Source organism: Chinchilla lanigera, unplaced genomic scaffold, assembly GCF_000276665.1.
Source record: "Chinchilla lanigera isolate Chin_1 unplaced genomic scaffold, ChiLan1.0 scaffold00151, whole genome shotgun sequence".
NCBI classification, from domain to species: Eukaryota; Metazoa; Chordata; class Mammalia; order Rodentia; family Chinchillidae; genus Chinchilla; species Chinchilla lanigera.
Window position 1 is genome coordinate 1,851,127 of NW_004955552.1, and position 16,589 is coordinate 1,867,715.

General features: G+C 39.6%; 1 protein-coding gene and 1 long non-coding RNA gene across 8 annotated transcripts in view; one reads left to right on the plus strand and one right to left on the minus strand.

Moving 5' to 3' along the window:
* Positions 1-14,424, minus strand: part of LOC102022546 — a 26,915-nt gene extending 12,491 nt beyond the window's left edge. The window contains exons 1-4 of one of the 2 annotated variants that reach the window (XR_001232278.1): positions 14,397-14,424; positions 7,727-7,893; positions 4,610-4,696; positions 574-664 (exon numbers count right to left, since the gene is read on the minus strand). This is a non-coding gene — a long non-coding RNA (uncharacterized LOC102022546). The remainder of the gene's footprint in view (positions 1-573; positions 665-4,609; positions 4,697-7,726; positions 7,894-14,396) is intronic. The other variant, XR_264926.2, reaches the window with a different exon arrangement.
* A 1,926-nt stretch (positions 14,425-16,350) lies between these two features.
* Positions 16,351-16,589, plus strand: part of Mtus1 (microtubule associated tumor suppressor 1) — a 173,183-nt gene continuing 172,944 nt past the window's right edge. For 3 of the 6 annotated variants that reach the window (XM_005412201.2, XM_005412202.2, XM_013508604.1), the window contains exon 1: positions 16,379-16,571. The gene's annotated coding sequence lies outside the window, so the exon portion shown is untranslated. Of the gene's footprint in view, positions 16,572-16,589 lie in introns of all 6 variants that reach the window. The other 3 variants (XM_005412200.2, XM_013508603.1, XM_013508602.1) reach the window with 2 other exon arrangements.

The following is a 16,589-nucleotide window of genomic DNA, read 5'->3' on the forward strand; positions in this document are numbered from 1 at the left end:
CACTATTATTTGTCTATTTGTTTTCCTGAGAAACTATTTTGTAGATAATAATATGTAAAACGATAACCATTGATAAGTTCCTACCATTTTGTCTGTAATATAAGTCCCCCCTATTATTATGTTATTCTTGTTTTACTCTTTAAAATAAAAAAAAAAGAAATATATCCTTCAGTTGAGCTTTCTGCTTATAAATGTTACTTTTAGTGTTCTGTTTCTTTATGGCATATTTCTGCTGTGACTTCATCAAGGCCATTCTTCTTGTTTTTTTTGTACCAGGAACTGAACTCAGGACCTGGCACTTGCCAGGCAGATCAAGACCATTCTTAATGCCCCTCTGTCACCTTTTTCTGTACCTATATTGTGAAGTTCTACCATGTGATTGAAGCTCCTCTGATAACTTGAGACCATTTCTCATTTGTGTGTGGGCATATTTTATTTTTTTGAGTTTCATAACTTCCCGGTGAGATCAAAGGTATAAGCATTGCTACCACATGATATAGATGAGAAAATTGAGGCTTGGAGTGCTTCACTCCCTTGAATTCTTACAGGCTGGTCTATTCGCTTGGCACTTACCCTACACTGCCTCCTAGTACTATTTTCTCATGCGTGTATGGCTTAACCCCTTCAATTTCTTCAAGGTAGACATTGTTCCTTGTGTTCAACCCTGCAATTTAAACATGAGAGGAACTGAGTAAATATTAGCTGTTTGATTTGTTAAAATCAAGGAATCATAAATCACTGAGTTTAAAAGGAACCTTATTGATCATTTAATGAACACTTTTGCTTATCACACAAGTTTGAAGTTTGCACACCCCTGGAGGTAATCAGTACAATGTCATTCATCTTACCAGGAGATTTGAGGTAAAATTACTTTAGTGTTAAATGCATTCTAATATATAATATTATGAATTTAAAATGAAAACTTTTAAGGTGTTGCTAAGATATAGGGTAACAAGTATTTAAGATGGAGCATAAAACTTCAAAGAAACCTCACAGAAAGGTCAAAGCTATCACTGTGTCAAGCTACCCAACATTTTGAAAGGTGGGGGAGAGTGGAGTTGAGTTATTTTTGTTCTTTGCAGTTGGTGCTATTTTTATTGAGAGGCTTGATGTGCAGCCTTATTTGAGATTCGAAGAGGTTAAGCAAATTGGTCCAAATCACACCTTAATGCAATCAATACTGATACAGTACCTGCTGCTAGTTATGCAAACTCCAGGGACGGAACAATGAGAAAAACAGACAGGGACACCGACCTCAGAAAGTTGTGAGCGGGGCGGAGGGACAGGGAGGGAATGACAGCCATTAAATTAGGATTCAATATGCACAAACCATACAAATCAGCCAGTCTCTCAGTTAGCCAGCTCTCCAGAGAATACCAAGACAGTACTCTCTTACTGTAGCACAGAAGAGCTTTAACATCTTTTCCTGTATCTTACCTTCTCAGTATTGTCTCAGCAGCTAGTTACTGCTTTCCTTTTTTTCCTGGCCCTTAGCCTGAGCAGTTCCTGGCTCTTTATCTCTTACTTTCATGGGTTTTTCTTCTTTTTTTTCTTCCATCTATTCTAGCCTCAGTGTTAGTGAAGCTAATTTTTGGTAAAGGACTTTTTAGAGGTTGTGGTAGTCAGAAAAAAAAAAAAAATTCTTGTACTGATTTTTGTTTCTGCCGTACTTCTTATTGACACTGTGATGGGCATAAAAGTGCAGAGTATTTGACCAAGGCTGGGCATTAAGGAAAATTCTCTGATAAAGGGACATTTACAGTTGAGTTCAGATAGGTAAATATTTACAGTACTAATCAAGAAAAGGAGATAAGAACATTCTAGGGACATGGGTTATAGTCAGCAAAGCCCCAGGATGGCAAGAGCCCTGGAAATGATGAAAGGTCCTTGTGGCCAAGACACAAGGGGAGGCAGGGCCCCAGTTCTGAAGGAAAGGCCTTGCAGACTATGTTCAAGATTAGGTTTCAAGTGGCTTCCACTAACCAAAAGCAGGGACAAACTGAGAATTAATATAACAGTAGCAAGGAGTTATAATCTACTGAGTAAAATTAGAGTTCATTAGACCATGCAGATATAAATAAATGAGAGGAAGGAAAAAAGGAAGATGAGGAGAGGAAGGGGGAAGTTGTTTAGTACACTACCAACAACAGAGAAGAAAGATTTGAAGCCAGGCATGGTGGTACATGCCTGTAATTCCAGCACTCTGGAAGGCTGAGACAGGAGGATTGCAAGTTAAAACTTAAACCTGGACAATTTAAGGACTTAACAAGAGTCTGTCTTAAAATAAAGCATTTTTTAAAAAGGGCTGGGAATGTAGCTTAGCAAGAAGGCCCTGAGTTGAATACAAAGTACCATAAAACGAAAAAATAAAATTTTAACTTCGTTACATAGGGTTTGATAACATATATTCTCATTTTAATACCTATCATCTTTCTTCAGCATTTTGCCTGTGGCTATACTTTTCACACTCTTTTTGCTGTAGCTGTATTTTTGTGGAAGAAAGGAGCTGAGCAGCTCTGTGCACCTGCTCTACCACCAAGCTACACTCCAGCCTCATTCAGAATTTTAATTTTAATTAATCAATTAAATTTTTGAGACAGTGTCTCACGATGTAGTTCAGGCTGACCTTGAAGTGGCTGTGTAGCCAGGTTGGTCTCACATTTGTGGCAATCATCCTGTCTCAGCTTCCTGAGTGCTGGGATTATAGGCATGTGCTACCATGCCTGGCCTTATTTGGCACTTTTAATTCACATTATTTATCTCCTATTTATGTTAGCTGAAAAACATGTGGTTTTGAATTATTTTTAATGCAAAAACTTGTTTTCCATTTCAGCACAGATGAAACTTATACTTTCATTACACAATACAATGTGTGAAATTCAAAATGACTTCTGTTTCTCACATATTTTGCCGAGCTAAATGATACTAGATACACGCTATTCTATGAATATTAATAAAAAATAGCCAATTAAACTTAGTACCTTATATGTAATTTTAGGTTGTTATTGGTGAGATAAATGGATAAAAGAAAATAATTCAAGCAAGAATTTAAAAAAAAATACTCTAAAGCTCAGGTTTTAAAAAATCTTTTAGATAAAGTTCAAATGTATGAAAGGGACAGATCCTGAGTCCAGTGTGATGGTGCTGTGGTTTGGCTCTGGTTTGCCCAGCACCCATGTGCCCAGATGTGACCCCATCTTGAGTACCAAGAGGGCGGAAATGTATTGTGACTGTGGAGCTCAGAGACGGGGGCCTGTGTGAGGGGCTTAGGGTTAGGTAAATTCATCAGGTGGTCACCAGGTTGCACCCGCAGGCTTCATAAGAAGAGCGAGAGAGATCAGATAAACACACACACATGCATGTGTGGGCTTCCTGTCTCTTCCTGCGTAAGATCTTAGACCACCTCCAGACTTTGGCAGCAGGAAGGCGACCACCACACGTGCCACCTTAGCCGTGTACGTCCGGAAATGTGAGCCAAAACGAGCCTCTGTTCATTATAAAGTAGCCTGCGTCAGGTATTTCCTGTAGTAATGAAAGATGCTAAGTTCTGACAAATGTGCACTCTCATATAACCCGTACCTCCAGCAATATTCAGAACATTTTTGACCCTCTAAACTTGCCTTATTCCTCTTTCTGATCATCACCCCTTCCAGAAGCAAATGCTTTTCTGGTTTTTGTTTGTTTTTCATGTTACATTTATTTTATTTATTTATTTATTTAGTCTTTTTGAGACAGGGTCTTGCTATACAGTTCAGGCTGACCTTGAGCTCACTTTGTAGCCCAGGCTGGTCTCGAACTCGCAGCGATCCTCCTGCCTCAACCTCCCGAGTGCTGGGATTACAGGCATGTGCCACCACACCTGGATTACATTTATTTTATACCAAAGATTTTAATATTGTTTTTTAGTCAAATTTAGTCAGGAAATTCATATATATAAATCAGGGAATGTATTTATTGTGTCTAGCTTTTCTCACTCAGCACAATGATAATGTGTATGAGATTTATCCATGTTATATCCATAGTTCTTTTTCTGGTGGATGGTTTTTTATTATTTGAATGTAGCATAATTGGCTTATTCATTCTTTTTAGAATAGTTATAGCTTTAGTTTTCATATTTTATTTATTTATTTATTTATTTATTTATTTTGGTACTGGGAATTGAACTCAGGACCTTGCATCTGCCAGGCAGGTGCTTGTGTTGCTGAGCTATATCCCCGACTAGTTTTCATATTTATGTCCATGGTTTACCATAAAGTAATGAGGTGTTATGTTTCTGTTACCTAAATGTCCCCCAGAGTCTCTTGTGTTCACAATGGGGCTTTGGGGAGGTGACTGGATATGGCAGCCTGAAAATTATCAATGATTTGTGAGTAGGATTCTTGCAAATTTGTGAGTAGTCTGTGATTAGCACTCCTGTGCTATGCCCATCTACCAAGCTGTTCTGCTTGGGAGCCCCTGGACTATGGACTGAATCCTCTTCAACCTCTGAACTGAAATAAGCCTCTTCTTTAATTTTTAGGCATCGGGTATTTTTTCACAGTAATAAGAAAGTTCACTAAAACAGACTTGGTACCAGAAAATTAAGGTTGTTGCTGCAACATTACCTTACCATGTAGCTCAGAAGCCTTTGGAACTAGTTCACCGGAGGAGTTTAGGGAGGTTTGGAAATGCCAGCTGAACAAGCAGCCCTAGAATGCTGTAAACCAAGATGGGAGATTCAAATCAGAGCTCAGAAACCTAGGATAATGATAAAAAGGCAGACAATAAAGTCCAGGCTTAAGAGGTTTCAGCTGGAAACAAGAACTCCACTGGTGGTTGGACTCCGGGCCATGTATGTATGCTGTGGCAGAAAACTTGTCTATATTTTGCTTCTGTCCTCAGACTTTTTAGCAGATTTAGATTAAGGGTAATGAACTAATGAATTATTTAACAGTGGAAATTTCAAGGCAGTCCAGTGTTGAGGCTGTGGCATGGATACTGCTGAAAATCAGGAGCAAAAGCCCTTTTGAAAGGTTTTTAGTTTCACCAGAAAGGAAATGGTGCAAAGTTGGAGCAAAGGAAAAGCATGTTGCTGAAAAGACTTAATTTTAAAATAAATTTTCCATTTTACCTGTGACATAAAGTTGATTATAATATTTTCCTATATCCTTTGTGTTTCCTTTAGGATTTTTATTAATATCGCCCCTCCCCCCTTTTGAGACAGGATCTCATTTCATAGTTCATGCTGTCCTGGACTCACTATGTAGCCCAGGCTGGCCTCGAACTCATGGAGATCTTCTTGCCTCTGCCTCCCTGGTGCTGGGATTAGCGGTATGTGCTACTACACTCAGACGTATCCTTTAATCACTGATATTAGCGATTTGTATTTGCTCTTGTTCTTACTCCTTAGACCCACCTCATCTATTAATCCAGTTTAACTTTATTAATTTTATGTATTGTGTCTGCTGTCCATATTGTCAACTGTTAGTTTTATTTATACTATTTTCTGTTACTTTGGATTTAATTTATCCTCCTTTTTCTAGCAAATCTTTCAAACCAGTGTTTGTAATCACTTATACATTTTCTTCTAGTTCTACAAACTTCTGTTTGGAAATAGAGACTTTTGGAAGGTACTTACATTATCATTCTGTTCAATGCTTTCTGAATTTTCCTTAAGATTTCTTTTTTAACTCAATATCTAAATACTTGAGAGTGCTTTTAGATATTTTATTAACACTGATTTGTAATTTAATGATATTATGATGAGATTTCAATCTTTGAAATTTACTGAGATTATCTTAATGCCCAAATATTTAGTTCTTCCTCCAAAGAAGACAAAAATATACCTGAAGCCTTTAGCCTCCAGCAACTTCCATGGTTCTATGCTTTACTGATTACATTAGTTCCTTTGAAGGTGGTTAAAATCATACCTGGTAAAAGCATGTACAGTTGCCTTATCTTCTGTTTTAATATTCTCCTAAATAGATCAGTTGCCGTTCAGAACAAGTGTCACTTGAGGCCTTTGTTAATAATGATAGCATAAACCTAACTGGAAAAAAACCCTAATGTTCCAATATTCTATTACTAAACAAGAAGAAAGAAATATATTTGCTAATCATAAAGCAAACCTAAGTATCATGCAAAACTATTAAACTTCTTAAAAGCTTTTCCTAAGGATAACCCGGTAATCAATATAAAGCAGTAAAGTAACTGCTTTGTTTGCTTTCCAAAAAGCACTGTAGACAATGAATATTTAATGGTAGATGAACCAATATGCTGAATGTAAGGAATAATGGCTTGGGAAAGCAGCTGGAAAGATTTGGTTACATTGGAGGATCAAGTGAATTACAATTAGTCTAATGATGAAAGCCTTTAAGTTTTTGCTTTAAGGCTATTGTCCTGAAATACTAGTCATGGGTTTATTATTTATCCTAAGTTTATGTTCCATAGACCTTCCTTACATGTGTGCAGATATCCCACAGTCACAATTATTAACACAGGGTCGATAAGCCTGAGGCTGAATTTCACTTTATTTGTCTTAGTTTATCATTTTTACCTAGGGCACAAGACAGAGGTATGCCAATAGTCTTCTTTGTTTTTAAAAGGCATTTTGAGTAGCTGCTGGATTTGTAATCACTGAGTTCTCTGACTGAAAAACAAGGAATCTGATGAAGCATCACTAAAGAGCTGTACAGGTCAGACTTACCTGAGAACAATTTTCCTAAGAAAGCTTTGCAGTCAATCTACCTGGAAAAATTTTCTTCCTTTAAAGTACATGGCTAGTCCTTCTGCTCTTTGAGGGCATTTCCCCTTAGTGGTTCTAAAATTTTATGAGAGAGATCCACTTGATTTACTTGAAACATTAGGCTTATTGGGGCCCTGTTGGTGAATTCTGTGAGATATTGAGGTGTGTGTGTGTGTGTGTGTGTGTGTGTGTGTGTGTACTGGAGGAGGTAGCTGTGAAAAAGCAAACTTTAAATCCAAGAATATGTTTGTTATCTCATTACTATTGTTTTCAGTTCACAGCAAAATAGAAAGGAAGGTAGAGATTTTCCATATATGTATACTCTCCATGCATAATGCCCCTCATTATCAGCATTCCCCTCATTATTTTTTTTACTTCCCTAATTAAACTCTTTAGAGAACATGGCTCTATTTTCACCTTTCAAATTTTTTATTCAATAATTCATTATTTTGAGATTTTAGAATTCTCTTGACATTTTCAGTTTTTTTTTTCCACTAGAGAAGTAAATGGGGATACTGTATAGACTAGAGATATAGGCCCAGAATTTAGGGACCACTTAGAAAATGGTAAACATACAAGCTATTTTTAAGAACAAATCTATCACTCTGAAATAGTTGAATGAGGCTGTGTAACTTGGAGTAATTTATTTGACTACTCTGTACCTCAATTTCTTCAGATGTACAACAAAGCCTAAGAATAGTGTAGTATTCAGTACATAAGGTTATTACAAAGATCAAATGAAATTAATGCCTGCAAAATCACTTAAGAGAAGATTTGACATATACAGTAATAAGTGCTCTATCAACATTATACCTCATTGCTATAATTATTTGTATTTCATATAAAATAATGAACATTATTATATCATTTATATCAGTCAGAATTCTGATCTAGATCAATAAACATGCATATTTCTATATAATTTTATAATATGGTCATGGGTTTAAATTGTGTTATTGCAATAGATATGATACACACCCGTATGTTACATCTTACACTTACCCTTTAAATCTGTATATGGTGATGTTACTGGCTTTTGGCATCCTGTAGATTATTTCCAGGTTTTTTTTTTTCGGTTTTTCTCCGGTACCAAACTCACGACCTTGCGCTTGCCAGGCAGGCGCTTTTGCCGCTGAGCTAAATCCCCAGGCCTCCAGGTTATTGATATCCTGAACAAAGAAGGACAAGACACAATCTTTGGACAAGACACATAAAAGAAGGTACTAAGGATTTGCATTTATTAAAGGTGAGAAAAGAAATACATTCTGCAGAGTAAGAGCAGGTCACTGAGGGAGTTCACAGTGGCCACGGTGTTAATGGTGGGGGTGTTGTGCATCTCCCATTTTTTGGCCTGACATTATAGCTAGACTGTCCTACCGAAAGCCTGCTTGGTTCCATGACAGATGTAAATGAAAAATTGAAGACAGCACTTTCTGATTGGTTCCAGATGCAGGGTTTGGGAGCTGTGTTTTGTGCATGTGTTCTGGGTGTTATCCCTCAGTGCTTACTCGAGAAACATACTGAATGCAAGATATACAAATATATAAGAATTTACAGGATTGACTTACAGTGGCAGCCCACAGACTCAGGTATGAAAGAGTGCAAAAGTGCTGCCTGTGCACTGGAGATCCATAGAAGCCAGTTGAAGACCTGGAGCTCAGTTTAATGTCCTGTGTGAGTTCATATTGAGAGGTCATAGAGTCTATGTTGGAGGCTGACAGGTTTGTGATGGAAGTTAGATTATGTCAAAGGTGAAGGTAAAGACTGGAGCTCCTCTGATGAAACAGAAGCGAGGCTTCCTTCTTCATTTCTCTTTTATTCTATTCAGGCACCAAGCCTATTGGTTAGTGCCATTCACACCCAGGGTGGAACTTCTAGCTTCATAAATCCCTTCAGCCACACCCAGAACTATGCTGATCCAATTCATTTGGGTGTTTCATACTCAAATTGGCACAGTCAGTTAACTATCACAGTGTCTGTGATTGACAGGTCATGACCACTTGCTCAGCCAATTTTCCCACCATAATCTTCTATTTCATTTTTCCCAGAGAGATATAATTCCCATCACTCTTTATGGGGTGCTGAGGAAGTGGAGGTCTCTATCTTTATATAGCTACTTTTGGCTGAAACTGGTTGGACGTAGGCCCTGTCTACCTGGGATTATGTGCTCTCTGACTACTTTGGGATGTTGGGGCTCACTGGCTGGGCTGGGAAAAAACCTATCAGAAGACAATGAGAAAAGAGCGTCTATGTGTCAAGAACTGTTTAGTTGCCTGTTCAGTGGGAGAGAGCTTGGTGAATTCATCAGGAGAGTAATGGGTTGTAACAGAAAATGCACCCCCCAGCCAGCATTCTTCGGTTACCCAGGTAATAATTCCTGTTACAGTTCTTGTTACTTCTGTCTCCGGGAAACACTGCTCACTGTGATGCATATTATAGGAACCAAGCAATAACCGCCAAATACTCTGCTTCTGTACATCCTGCTTGCTTATCTCATATAAGCCCCAAACTATGAAGGATCAGGGCCTGATATTCCAGGAATGATGCCAATCAGTGTCCATTGATGTCAAATAAATCTTCCTCCAAATCCTGGGTGTTGTTTGGTGTTTCTGTTTGCTGTTGCATCTGGTGCATTGGCTGGGAAGACTGACCATGCTGACCCCTTTGGTCACTTGTTGTGGCCCTCATGGACAGAGCAGGGACCTCTTCATGTCCTGATGGGAAGGCATGCCCTTGAGATTTCTTGAGTCCCCTCAGAGGTCTGGAGGAGGATTCTTGGTTCCCCACTGAGCAGCTCACATCAGACCCAGAAGGGAGGAGGATGCAACCTGGTTTGGTCATCAGATAAGGTAAGATCCCTGGGGGCAGCCCAGTTAGTCTGTCCATCAGTCCTGCTCAGCTTGAGCAAAGGAGAGATTGATCACCTCGCATTATTCGGGGCCACCCTTGAGGGAAGGAGGCTGGAATGTTTAACCTTGGAGTACATGTTGAATGAGTGCATGAGTGAGTGGAATGGACCACATAAGCAATAGTCTGCTCTGTCTGTGCACCAAGACTGGGAAGCACTGGTCTCAGCGGCTGATTGGGCCCTTGCCTGCAGTTCTGTGGTGATTGACATATGGCATAATGGAGGCCTCATACCTTCTTTTTTTTTTTTTTAGTTTTTTTTTTTTCCGGTACCGGGAATCGAACTCACAATGTTGCGCTTGCCAGGCAGGCACTGTGCTGCTGAGCTAACTCCCCAGCCCTTGCTCATCCCCTCTTTAACTAAACTTTGCCTCAGTCCCCGCCAGGGGCACAGCCAGGCAGGCACCTGAATGGTCTCTCTCTGAGGGGTACCCACCCTTTTTCTGTTGTGCCATCATTCAAGGATACACAACAAGTAGGAAGTCAGAGATGGGAGCTACTTGGTCAAAATCCACAGTCCCTGACTTCAGGATAAAAGACTTTTCTAAGATTACAGAGTTAAAAATAAAAACTGCTCAAATTAAGAAAAAGAGGCCCATTCTTCCTGAGATTCTACCTCGGCCCCTTGTCAGCTGCCAGAGTTGCTGCCAACACCTAGCGCGTCATTCCCTGCTCCCACTCGTCTACCTCCAGCCAACTGAACTGGTTCCAGCTGGCCATTGCCTGCATTTGGTCATGGAGGCCCTGCCTCTGGAGCCTTCTGCTTCCTATCCTGGTCAGATGGTGTCATCTAACTCCACCCAACAGGCAGAAATTCCTTCTGACTCTGTTGCCAGACTGAGGAAAAACTGGATGGTCAGCCCTGATGAATGTGTTACCATAGCCCTACCTAGAAGTAGGGAATCAGTTGAGGACTTCTCAAAGACATCAGTAGTGGTGAGAAAAAGCCCATCAATATGTCAAAAGCTACCACTGTTATCCAGAAGCCTGATAAAGCTCATACCAGTATACAAGTTATAAGGGCTATGGACATTAAGCTGGGCGTGGTGCCACACACATGTAATCCTAGTACCTGGGAGGCTGAGGCAGGAGGATTATTGTGAGTTTGAGATCATGGGCTACAAAGTGAGCTCAAGGCCAACCTGAACTGCATAGTGAGATCCTGTTTCAAAGAGACCAACTAAACAAACAAACAAAAAAAGAAGAATAGAAAAGAAAGCAATTTTGAGGTTTAAGACTGAAATCTAAATGTGTCTCCTGGAAACTGGGAGAAGATTGTGTATGGATGTGCCACTTGTGGGTGGGTTAGGGTTATAGCCTCACTAATGAGGTGGAAGTCTAGTATCATCCACTATTCTCCTGAAGGTTTTCCTGTGGGGAGAATGGAAGTATTGCAAGGAGATTGGCAAAGCATCAGAAGCCATATTTGAGAAGCCTGTCTATAGAAGGCTGCAGGCCCTTATAGACCTCTTCTTTGACTGGATATTGCTTTTGGCTGGAATCTTTTAGTTTTATTATAACTCCTGGTATTTCTGAGTTTGCCCTCTCATGTATTCTATTATACCATGAGCAGGATCCTCCTGTTGGCTAATTAGGTCAGCGAGGCCTGATGTAGTCCCAACAGGTATAATCCACTTTGGCCTTTGGTAGAATTGGAGAACTGTCCTCAGTTTTATTAGTAAATCTCTTCCTACTAAGGGGGTAGGACACTATGGGGCAACTAAAAGCTCATGGTTGAGCATTTGACTTTCAATGACATGTAAGAGTAGGTGTAAAGAAGCTCTAATTAAGGGTCATCACAATCCCAGTTATGAGTACAGATCTAGAGCAGGGCCCCATCAGTCCTCTTTATCAGAGTGGGAGGTGAGGGTCTTACTCTCTTTATGGGAGCAGGGACAGTCAGTCCTCCAGCGCCATGAGTCAGACAGATTGGTCACCTGACACACAGATCAGGACATGGGCAGTGGCTTGTACAAAGGGGGAAAGCACATCCCCCTTTTAAGGAAAAACACCATCCGATTAGAGCAAAGCCTAACCAAGTTCAAGTGTGACACAGCTGTCATTCATTGTCAAGGGTGGATTACACAGACCACTAGTCTCTTTAGCCCTGACATTTTAAGCACCCAAAGTAATTATTTTCAAAGTGGTTGCACAACAAACTTGTGGTGCTATACTTTTCTTAATTTCTTCCTAATATGAGGAGGTCCACAGCAGAATTACAGAATTTCCTTGTGTGTGACTTAAGATAACTTTGGCATACTGCTATGAGAATGGTCCTTTCCACGAAGTCTATAAGGGGACACTTCCATGGTTGGGGGTGATAAAAGTTTCTCAGTTATTCTCAGGTCACCTTGATAAAAGGAAGCTACATTCCCTCACTACTGCTACTGCTGTGTACTTGCCATAAAAAATTGTTTTGGGAATTTTTCTTTTAGGTTGAAGCCAGGACCTCATGCTAGACAGGTGCTGAACTACTGAGCTACAGCCCAGCCCAAGAAGCTACTTTCTTGAGATGCCTTACTTACAAATTGGCAGACTTTTGCAAGAACAATTCTACTGTGATAGTTACTCAAGAGTCTATTTGAGTATCTAAGCATACTAAGAATAAGGTTTCAGAAACCAGAGTTATTTGTAAATGAGTCATGGTCATTCTCTGCTCTTAAACTCTCAGTTCTTGCTATGTAGCCATTGCTACAGCTGGTCAGTTTGTGAGTTTGACCAATGCATATTCTACCATCTTGGAACACAGGAAATAAAAGTTATGTGGCTACTTGTAATATACCTTTTCTTTTTACAAAAACAGAAATAAATAGTCATCAACAGTGTCACAAAATTCCAACACTCTAAGACTTTGTCAGAGATGACTATAACTTCTAACAATTCTTCATCAACTATAAGACTTGGCTGGAAAATTTCTGGAATGTTGTATATAGCAGCTGGATCAAACTCTGAGACAAGAGATCGTAGAGATGTTAGAATTTTGCCATGAGTCTAGTTAACTTTCAGAGGTGTATGTGAAGGAGCTGCTGTCTCTTGTTACCTCTATGTATAGCCAATCCCTGATCTTCTACTCTTATGAAACTGGGATGATATTAGCCTAGTCTCTGATTGGGTGGATACCTTCCTCCAACTGAGTTTTATTTTTAATGCTTTTGGTTTGTACTCCGAGGCACAATGAAGCCAGCTGTGGTGGCACACACCTGTAATCCCAGTACTTGGGAGGCTGAGGCAGGAGGATCATTGTGAGTTTGAGACCAGTGTGGGCTACAAAGTGAGCTCAAGGCCAACCTCAACTGCATAGCAAGAACCCACCTCAAAAAGACAAATAAATAAATAAATAAATAAATAAAAACAAAGCCACAATGGAAAAAAAAGACTAGATAAATTTTCTCATAGTGTGTTTGCTTTCCCACCAGCCCCATTCAGTAGTCTTGATCTAAAAATGAGTAACAAAATTTTTTCTTGGAATTCAGTAGCTAGGAAAATTACTTCCTTTAAGGAACTACTGGCTCCTTTGGAAAATGGCAACTATATAATTAATTAGGGCACTTTGTTACCAGGAAGTTCAGTGTTTTAATTTGTTGATCAACAGTGTGTTTACTGCCTGTAATTTGCTATCCTCCTGTCTCAGCCTCTTGAGTAGCTAGGATTACAGGTGTGTACCTCCCCACCCAGCTTCCTGGGATCCTATTTTATACTAGAAACATGTATAGATATTTATTTTAAAATTTACTGTTTTTTAGAGTTGTTCAAATCTCTGTTCAGTGAAATGGGGGTAGAAGTAAATGTTAAAAATGAAAATAACAAAGGCATCTGGATCAGGAACAAAAGTGAAAGGACTCCATGCAGCTCCTGTGGAATTGCTTCCTCCTACTGAAGTCAAAGCACTTGAATTTCTCCCTTGAGAATTAAGCCTGGGGTTCTTTTTCTTTCCTGACTAAAGTAACCTTGGGAAAGCTGGCCGGAATCTCTACCCTGGGGAGATAAAATTCTAAGGAATTTGCTAATTCATCATTTCCACCACACTCACAGTATGTGTGTTACAGTTTTATGTTTTAAACTTTTTTGTCTGTATAAATGAATGAGAGAGGAAGTAGGGTTAAAAGCCTCCACTGAGTATTTTGCCTCCCCCTCATTAATGCATGTGCAATTTGGTCACTTATGTTATTTATAAACAAAATTGGTAGAGAAACTACGTCATTTTTGATGGCAAAACTTCAAGTGATGAAAAAATTTAAATATTGGTATTGATTTATTATTTACATGGTTCAAAATCCCAAAGTACAAAATTGGGAATAAAAAGTATTTCTTCAAATTTTGCCTGCAGCTGCCCAATCCAATCCCCTTCCCACGACTAAAGCAGTCTCAGCAGTTTCTAGCAGTGCATCAAGTGCACACATATACACAAGTGGATATACACACAAGTGCACATGACCTCCTCTATGTGATGGGCATTGAAGCATATTAGATCATTAGTTTGGACTTTAAAATTTTGCACATAAATATCTTGTAGATCATTTCATAGTAGTATAAAGACCTTTTTTATTCTGTATTTAGCCTTCCAAGAGTTTCATTTTATGCTTCTATCATGATTTACCAGTCCTTTATTAATGAATGTCTATACTGTTTTTCAATTTTGTGTATGTGTGATACTGGGGATTGAACACTGAACTGCATCCCCGTCTTTTCATTTTTTATTTTTTTTTGAGACAAGGTATCATTAAGTCACTAAGTTGCCTAGGCTGGGCTTGAATTTGCCTCTTACCTCAGTCTCTCGGTGCTGTGATTACAGGTATAGGCTACCACAACCAGCTTTCAATCTTTTTCTTTTTCTTCTTTCTTTTATTGTAAATGATGCTGAAATAAAACATTTTTTATACATGCCATCATCATGTACATTGTGAAATTAAACTCTCAGATATCTATTTACTGGCTCAAAGAATATGTGCCTTGGTAATTTTGTTTTTAGGTATTTTCAATTGTCCTCGCTAGAGGTCAGTGCAATTTACATTCATATTTCATTGTGACTGCGTATCCATACTTGCATGAACACTCAGTGCTTATCTAAGTTTTGCTCTCTGACAATATGACGAGCTAAAACACGGTTTCTCAATGTAGTTCTTATTTGCATTTTTGCATAGAAGAAAAAATACACTCTTATTTTTAGGACCAAGAACCACAAAGTTATGTGGAGTTATTATCTCAGCCTTAGTATTGTTCCTGGAGTCTCTAGCAGGTCAGCATTAAAGTTCAGAGATTGGGAACCTGGCAACATGCCCAGAACTAAGACGGAAAGAAAAGCCAATAGGTCCCATTTCATGAATATTTGCCTTGACATAGTCCCTGATGATGTCCCTAGAAGATAACTTCTGCTTTTATGTGCATGCAACTAGAAGCTAAGTTTCAGATTTCCCAATGCCCATAAAAGCAGTTCTAATTACTTAGCCGCAATTGTTTTGTCTTTTTCTTTTCAATTTGTCCCATACAAAAATGAAGTAAAACAGGTTCTATATTTATAGAGATAACTAAACCTCTCAGTAGAACTGTGTGGGGCTGGGACAAATCATCCAGGTCATGGGAAGGTTATAAGATTAAATAATATGTTTAATACAAGGAGTATTCTGCTTAGGGAAGAGGCACGTTGATAATTAGCATAACTGTCTCATGACTTGCACAAAAAACATCAGTGGTTTTTTCGCGTCTTGTTTTGGTGTGTGTGTGTGTGCACGCGTGTGCACGCGCGCTTTTGCATTGGAGAATCATCCAATGGTATTTAGGCTGTAGCTGTTCAAAATTAATCATATGCTCTTCTCTAAAGTCATAGGTCATGCTAGTGTTTGCATAAGAGGGACTTCAAAAATAGAAGAGGGGTGTCGTTACACCATGGAGTAAGAAAGATGAGGAGTTAGGCCCGCCAGGTTTGCACTTATCCCACACTGTGCAGCGCCCTGACCTTTCTAGCTTCAGTGTCCTTACTTGAATAATGGTGATAATCTGACCTATATACACCTGGGTCTTGTTATAGGCAATAATGGGCAATCGTACATGTAAAGGCTTTGCTACTCTTCATCTATTAGTTCATCTAATATTCGTGGTCTAGACAACTTTCTGAACTGCAGCATCCTCAGACTTTTTTTTTTTTTCCTCAGAAAAAGCTTTCTTTTTTTTGTTTTGTTTTTTGTTTTTTTTTGTTTTTTTTCCGCGGTACCAGGAATCGAACTCACGATGTTGCGCTTGCCAGGCAGGCGCTGTGCCGCTGAGCGAAATCCCCAGCCCCAGAAAAAGCTTTCTTAAAATGCTTTTAGTAAAACCATACCAGGTATTTTTCTCTTTGGTACCAGGAATTGAACTCAGAACCTTGTGTTTGCCAGGCAGGTACTTGTGCCATTGAGCTAAATCCCCGGCCCAATGCCAGGTATTAAAACAAAAAAAAAAAAGTTGGATTCAGGTTGTGTGGCATTGAATGGTTCAGTAATATTGTATCTCTCCTAGGCAGAATATCATTTTTTGAAAAGCTTTCATTAGTTATGCCTTATTGAAGAAAATATATTACAGGCCTAAAGGACAGCTTTGGATAAAACTTGCTGTTCAGCAAAAAGCAAAGACTGTGTTTGCAGAAAAGTGGGTCGGGCCCATTTTCTCTGCGTAGTGTTCTACTCTCCTTTCCACAATTTATCGGAAGATCTAACAGCTGGAGGGCTCCTTTCTTTAATCTTTAATAGGTGCTTGCTAATAATCCTCTGAGAAGTAGTAGGAAGACAATTCAGACCGCCGGCGAGACTCACGGGAGACAATCACTGCCGGTTCCTAGCGAGCCTGCACCCTGGCGACTGTAAACTTCCCCACCGCCCGCCCCGCGCGGTCGGGCTTGCCTAAGGCCGGGGCCGAGGACGGCGCAGGTGGCTGGGCACCGGGCAGGCCGAAGTCCTCTCGCAGCGGGGTGAGCCGGCGCAGCCAC